Consider the following 8,439-nt stretch of genomic DNA (forward strand, 5'->3'; position numbering starts at 1 on the left):
TGAAATAGAACATAACGCAAGCCCAAATTTAAAGGGATTTATTCGTGTTATTCAGGCAGTACCACTTATAAAGTATAATTTGTTTTACAGAGGGTGGGGTAAGACTGTGGCATGAACTAACGCGTAGTAGTCCAGATTTTTGAAAATTACAGATTATGAAAAAAAGATTTCAATACTTTCAATACAATTCAAATGAATAGTGATTGATCTTTAGTTCTCCTTCCGGCGTCCATGCGAATATTTAATTATGAAACCATGGAACGTTATTTGCAACGCTGCTGGAAATTATTAAACGGTATAGCTGATATTAAAGATGATTTTTTTTTAAACTGCGTTATGAGGTCGTGTAAGTCCCATCTAATAAAACAGGCAAGTGGAGTTTGCACAAAGCAATATAGTGGGAAAAATGAAAAATATAAATTGACAATGTACATGTTTAGCCTTCTTGTGAATTCGTTAACGCTAGAAGAGGTCAATGGCATTTTTTATGTGTGCGTCATTTTAGGAAATAAATTCAACACAGGTTTGCTTTCAAAATGTCTTGTTCAGATACAATAGAGAATAAAAAATCTGAACAAATACAACAGGAGACGAGCATATTGATGCATCAAATTTAAATGGCAGTCCACAGGTTGATTACTTTGAAAGCATATCTACGGTTAAATCACCCTTTTTAACGCATTTTCAAAAAATTAAAGCAAATTCAATGTCAACAGGACAAATCTACAAAGACCTGTGTTGCAATGAATACTATAGCCCAATGTTATTAGATAAACTATTAGATTACTTTGTCCCTGTAATTCCAGTGTGGTCCGATTTAATGACAGTATATTTGGATAAACAGAACAAACTAAATGCAATTCTCCATCTTCTTGATAAGACAACATCACTATGTGAAGCCAGTTTTAAAAACACTAAAGTCCTTTTTTTTCAACAATGAAAAATACAGAATCGATGCATGTCTAGATAAATTATATACATTGTAGCTAGAGAGAGAGAACTTTGTGATGAAGTAAGATTGAGTGTTCTAAAAGAGAAAAGAAAATTTCAACAACCAGAGGAACAAGGTGGAACAAAAAGAAAAGAAAATGCTTATAAAGGTCAGAAAGAACCAATTAAAAATGACACAATGTTTTCACTAAATGAGGAGTCTCCAAAAAAAACAATCAAAAAAAAAATAGGCTTTAATGAATTACAGTTCCAATTTTCCATCTAATTTTGGCAAGTGTGGGACATCTGATGCAGTTGCAATGGAACGCATTGCTTCCAGAGCAAAAAAAATCATTTAAAAAATTTTTTCTGAAGTAAAACACATTGACTATCAACAAACGGCTCAAGTTCAATTCTAAAATATACATTGATTTTTTTTTTTCCTTTCAGTTCTAGTTGTGACAAGCCGTTCTTAATGCTAATGTCAGAAAATTGAAGCATTAAGGCATTTAAGCTTTAGTGGATGCATACTAGTGTTTATATGTAAGCACATCCCTTTTGTTTTGTTCAAATTGGTGTTAATGTAGAAGCGCATCTGTTGGTCTGATTTGTATAGCTGTCTGTGTGTGTGGAGGTGGAGGTGGGGGGGGGTGGCAGCAGTGGGGTGGAGGGGATCTGTGGCTGAGGCAGAGAAGGCAATGGTGGTGTCGTGTGCCAAAGACACCACTGCCTCTAGGAAACCCCCCATGCACTTTCCATGGAGGTTACCTCACAGGTAGAAGTGAGTCTCTGTGCGAACCACCTACAGTGTTGTTACCTAGACCTATGTGTTCAGGTGAAAAACATTTGGCTGAAAAGTCTTCTAGCTGACATAGGACACAGGCAGGCTGCATCCGGATAAAAACCTGACCTATGTAGGAGCTTAAATCAGGGGCCTCTTGCATTTACCATGGAGAGAGTTCTGTACTGTATGTGCACTGTCTGGTTTGCATGAATGCAGTTACCCTTGTGTGTGTGTGTGGTGACTGAAAAACTAGAAACTTTTAAACATATTAAGAGCACCTACAGTAGAGTGAGAGAACTGCACCGTGTTTAGTACAGATCGGCAGGATGGGACTTAATCCCCAGAGAACATTACCCAGGCTCTACATTATAGTCGTATACTATAACCCTCATCCTGAACTATTCTAAATTACTATATGTATTTATTTATTTATATTGGTATTATTTTAAAAATATAATTTTCTAAAATAGATTTTTATTATGGTTTGGGTTTTATCAAGTTTATATTATTTCAACTAATTATTTTTATTAGATTTTTAAATTATTTTTTAAATTATTTATTATTTTTTTAATGATTTCAGGGTCAGGGTAACAGTATGTGACTATACTACAAAACAGTAGAGGCTGGGGGTGTGTAGTAACAGGGTGCATAGTGTCCATCATAGCTGCTCTCTACATCCTTGTGGACTCTGCTGAAAGACCAAGCAGAGGGCCCAAGACAAAATCCAAGGTATAGCAACCACTGACATGAACCTTCACAGAGATCATGACCACCACTACACAGTCAGCGAAAGAGGAAAGATGGATGTCTGAAGACCTGAACAGATCCAGTGCCTAAGCAAGAGTGAGCTTCAGACCCAGAAATTCAAGGAGGCTGGTACTGAAGAGAGGAAAGGACAAGACATAACAATCACTCAGTTCGAAGTGGATGGAGAGTGGGCTTCAGCACAAAGAGAGAAGCCAGTCAGAAGCCTGAGGAGGTGGTTCAACTGCTTACCCTGTGACACAATGACTGAAAAGGTCAAGACATCACTCAGATGACTAGATACAGAAAGTGGAGAAAGGTGTTGTACCTGAGACCCTGGTGCCTGGTGCTGTCAGCCCATAGTCTTCTCCAAGCTCGTTTAGCCCCTTCCGGTGTCCTTCCAGTCTCAATGAGAGACCCAGGGCTGGGAGGAGGTGGAGGCTATGGTCTGGGAGAGGTTAGCAGCAGCCATGATCTGTCCCTCTTCTGGCACCAGCTCCTCCCAAGGCATGTAACTAAAGGGAAGTAACATAAGAAGTTAAAAGTGGCTAGTTTTGCAAAGTACAGGAGAGTAGTTTTATTTACAAAATGGTGCCAAAAGGAGAATTTTTTAAAAAGACCAGTATGAGCCCTGGCCAAAACAACAAACAAAACCAGGACCATCTTAAAAAAAATTAAACTTAAATAATCTGCCACAAAAGAAAAAAATATATGATCAAAATCTTACTCATGAAACCAACATAAACAGGTGAAAATGTGACATAAATCAAAATAGCTCATGCAAATAATAAAAGCTAGACCGGGCACAAACTCACACAACTCAAGTCAATGGCAAAGATGGCCAACAGGCTCCAAGGTGGGTCTTTACACAGGCTGCTGGGCTGTAATTGGCTGCAGGAATTTGGTAAATGGTAAATGGACTGCATTTATATAGTACTTTTATCCAAAGCGCTTTACAATTGATGCCTCTCATTCACCCATTCACACACACACTCACACACCAATGGTGAAAGGCTGCCATGCAAGATACCAATCAACTCATTGGGAGCAATTAGGGGTTAGGTGTCTTGCTCAGGGACACTTCGACACGCCCAGGGCGGGGGATCGAACCAGCAACCCTCCGACTGCCAGACAACCGCTCTTACATTCTGAGCCATGTCGTCCCACAATTTGAATTTGAATCAGCCAATCAAGAATCACAAGTGGCAGTCAGTGGGTGGATACCTCACCGAGAATGGGAAGTGGATAAAACGGAGGCTGTCAAAGAACCTACAGTCTGGTATGTTTTCAAAAAGTTAATCAGGTGATTTTGATTTACTACCTTAAATCAAAATCAACTGATTAAATCTGTACTTGTCTGCAGACTATGTACTGACTGCAAGTCTAATATGACCTTTTTATTCATTAGAGTGCTATTGTAGTCAGCACATCAAAACAATTATTTCTTTTTTCAAAAGGTTTTTCTTCCTACACAGTAAAATGTTCAGTGGTAAATCAGCTCCCCTATTGGGCCCCCAGTAACAGCGGTTAATGTAATAAAAAGAGTTAATGTAATAACTTTGTCTTTTAGGGATGTGTATAACTGTTAAGATTGTGGTAATAACTGAATGATGTAACAGCAATAAATGGTGTGTCCGGGGTGTACATCAATACCAGGGTGACATCTTTTTATAATGGATATGATATGATAAATAACTTCCAACCCTTTTAATATAATAACTGCCGAATGGACTGCTTATACGGATGTGGTGCCTGTTCCAGGGTATAATTTCCTGAAGTCTTGAAAATTTGGCACTAGCAGAAGACTGGACCAGAGCCCCGTGTGTAATCACTGTACGCAGGATGGCAGGTACTTATATGAATGATGGATGTTGTCAAAGTATCGTCGAAAAATTGTAATCCCATAATGTTTTTTAGAATCTTTACAGCGTCAGGTGAATTCAGCAGTGGATTCCAAAACCTTTAAAACACGGCATGCCTGTGTTAGTGGAACACATTTATCAAAGGTCCTCCAACGCCTTCTGCACTGGTTGTCTGAAAACAACCATCTAATTTCCACAGCCGACTTATTCTGAAATGGCCCGTCAGTGGAAAAGTCCATTTCCTGACTGAATCGCAGCAGAGAAGACCCTGGTCCCATTTTTACTCAATGAACTCAAACGCTGATTGATCATTTCATCTTGTGTCTTGCAGGGAACAAAATGACTTCTTCCACATTTTGTTTCTGGACTGGAGATCTGTTCTAAATGTTAACATGACTAATTTAGCAGATGCCCAGTCTCCCAGCAAACTGCACAAATGTTATGTATTCATAGAGCTCGGAAATTTCCAGAAGCCATTTAGTAGAGCTACTGCGCCCTGCTATAGGACACACCAGCAGAGCCACACCAGAGAAGTGGGGAAAATCTCAATGGGAGAGGCCTCAGATACTTAATGGCAGAGGATGCAGGACAGAGTGGATAAGCAGATGTTGCCTTGGTGATGCAAAGTTCTAAGCTATGCTCAAACACCAATTACATGCCAGCAGCTACAGCAAGCTCCGCCTTCCCCACAGCAAGCTTACTTAACTGACAGTGTATAGAAATGCATGGCCGGGCTACACTAAAACACCAGCAACAATTGCTAGGAACATGATTTCACAGAAATGACTACATAATGTTATAGGTATGGGTCTGTAGAGTAAATGTTTACCCCCATTCATTTGGTAACAATGTTTAGTTTTAGCAGTAATCTGGTATGCAAATGAGTCAGTACTGAACTAACAGTGTATAGCAATGCATGGCCGGGCTGCACTTGAACACCAGCAATTGCTGGGAACGTGATTTTCCAGAAAGGATTGCATAATGTTAAAGGTGTGGGTTTAAATATGAGTATACAATGTGTAATTATATCCAACTGTATCGCTCTTAAGAAATCATTGCATTTACCGAGCTTTTAGTTTGAAATCCTCTAACCGGAAGTCTCCAATTGTTGCCAGCAACGGATCTTGCAAGCGTAGAGCGTATTTGAGAGGTTATTTTACTTGCTCGGCTAGCAAAATAACCAACTCCCAGTCGTGAAAACTGCAGCTGAGTCGACGTCAGGTATAGCACATATAGCTAGCTATTGCTAGATATTGATATTGAATTTATATTATTACCAATAGATTAACTTATTTGCACTGACACACGTTAGCTGACATAACCTCTACAGTAGGGGAGGGCAAAATGGAGCTTTAGAACGTTGACAGCAGTGTGTGCCCGTGAGCTCGACAATACTTTTCTCATACAAATTGTAGTTTGTTGACTTTTAAATTCAGTGCACTGGTGATCAAATTTACAGGAAGTGCTAGTGTGTTGTTAGCCGTTATTGATCGCAATTTTATGTGGCTAGCATAAGCGAACCGCGCGCTACTCATCATTGATGGAATACAATGCACAAAAATGTCTGTCGCACTAAAATTGCATTTAAGAACATCGTCCACGTTATGTTTATTTAAGGTTAAACAATATTCATGTTTATTTCCTGAAATATATTTTTGGCTGTCCTGCCCACCTTCAGCTATCAGCCACAGCAGACAACTAGCTGTATTGCAGTCGGCTAGTGTACATTTAATTAGCGCTAGCTGTTTTTAATGCTGCTAGGCGGCTGAGGTTGAGTGTCCTAACTCTGCGTTCGCACAGCGAGCAACTCGGTTGAGGGGTTGCTCAAGTGTACTCTTAAAGAGTGTAATACGCTCAGTTTGGAGCTTCCCGTTGTATCATCTTAGTGGTCTCGTGCAACTACATATTATTGAAGAGAAATAATCTACGCCTGCCAATAATGATATCAAAATTACGCCAAGTTATAAAAAACAATATTGGCTATCTTACCTCACACAAGTTTAAAAAAAGCTGTATTCTCTAAAGCGTTGCTACCAAATATTTCCTAAATTGTTTAAAGTGACTATTGACCGTGTGTTTTTAATCTTACTATCTGAAGACAATGTGGTCATTCAAACTAGTGTCACACCAAAGTGTCAAATAACGAAAATTGCCTCATGCAAGACATTTTTATGAATGTATAAAACTCCTGGTCAATACCTACAGAAAGCATATTCCTCTTTAAAGGATATGTGAATACTTGGTTGTCAAGTTCATTTAGCTAAATGTGCAAGTTCTTGTATATTTGAAACTTCAAATTAATGCTGATTGTGAAATAAATACTGTACATACTCACACACATATATAAATACTTCATTATCCCCATGGGGGCATGTCCCTAGCTGCATGCAACATTCACATGTCCAAACACATATATACCAAGAAACATACAATCATTCACGTTACAGAAAGGCCGGGCGGATAAATACACATACAGATACATTTTTCTTTACATATTCAGGTCTATTAAATCAATCTTGACTCTTGCAAACCTATCCACACATGTTTTCCCCATGTATGCTTGTACACACAGGGCCAAGTTACTTGAAGCTATTTAGGAAACATTGGGTAGCATTGCTTTGGAATACAGCTTGTTTACTTTGTTTGGGTTAAGATAGCCAATATTGTTTCTTGTAACTTGATAATTTTGATATCAGTACTTTTAATGGCAGGCCTAGATTTAGCCAGTTTGAGTTAATGACTTATAGACAGTGGTTTGTATGTGTGAGTAACTTGCCATTTTTATAAGGTGAAAACATGTTTATTATCAGATAAATCAGTGTTTAACAAGTGTCTCGAATGCAATTAAGGGCCCGTGCATAAACATACTTTTTCATGTACTGCTTATGAAAGTGTTTGTCATGTTTTTAAATGGATGAGTTTTTAATGGGGTACTGTAAACATGACAGACGTACAAATTGTTTATATGTCGGTAGAGAATAGGGCTAGCTAACATTAATTTAGAAACATTGCGTTTGCAGCTAATGTGAGCTACAGTAGCCTAGTAAAACAGTAGTTAAATAGTAGAAACGCCACAGTGGTCAGCTGTTGACACTTAAGAAAATCAATAAACCTGCCATCATGAAATGCAGATGGCTCCTCGTTTGTGACTTCTGCTAAACATTGTGATATAATTTGAATGATATTGTATTAGGGAATGAAGTTATGAACACCTACTTGTTAAATGGCCATTAATGCTCTTGCTTTTAAAGAAGGTAGCCCAGTGAGCACAAGCCCGAATATAGATGCAGTCTAGACGTCAAAAGGGGTGGAAATCTAGGTTGACATGTTTTGACATAAAGGAATAGGTTAGCTCAGTTTAACCCTGATTCAGTTCAGGTTTTACTTTCATATGGCCTTGATATGGAAGCTGGCTAACACTTTCACATTGCAATCAAATCTAGCCGGTTAACTGAACATCTAGATGGTATAACATAATACAGTCTATACATTCGTGATAGACCAGCTAGATTTGGTTGAAATGTGATAGTTTTCTAGCCGGCTAGGACATAGGCAGGTTACAACAAGGTAAAAAATGAGCGAAATCGAGCTAACCTAGTCTGTTTATGTGAAAACATCTGTCAACTTAAATTTCCATTCCTCCAGTTAGATACCATCTGCATTTGGTCTTGTGCTCACTGGCAGACAAACAATACTCATGCTTAATCATGAAACGATATTATGTGGAGTTTGCATATGAAATGATAGTGAATGGATTTCAGGAATATAAATGAGTTCCCAGAAGTATGATACAGTTGCAAAAGCAATAGTTTTAAAGTAGTAGGAACCCCCTCGAAACCAGGCTGGCTAACCACAACCATATGGCAGTCAAGTAAGAAAATATGACATTATTAATAAATTCAAGGCAATAAATTATTTTTAAAAATTTTATTTTGCCCTTAGTTGCCCTGTGCCAGGGAGCTAAGTAGCTGAATACACCAGCACTGGTTTGACTGTAGATTAGACAACAGTGAAATGTTTCATAGGGATACAGGAACAGCTTCAGCTGTCATTTTCATGTTCATCAAGACATTTAGATAAAATATCAATAGATGAATGAGATCATTAAACACCTGTTGT

Source organism: Anguilla rostrata, chromosome 10, assembly GCF_018555375.3.
Source record: "Anguilla rostrata isolate EN2019 chromosome 10, ASM1855537v3, whole genome shotgun sequence".
Taxonomy (NCBI): domain Eukaryota; kingdom Metazoa; phylum Chordata; class Actinopteri; order Anguilliformes; family Anguillidae; genus Anguilla; species Anguilla rostrata.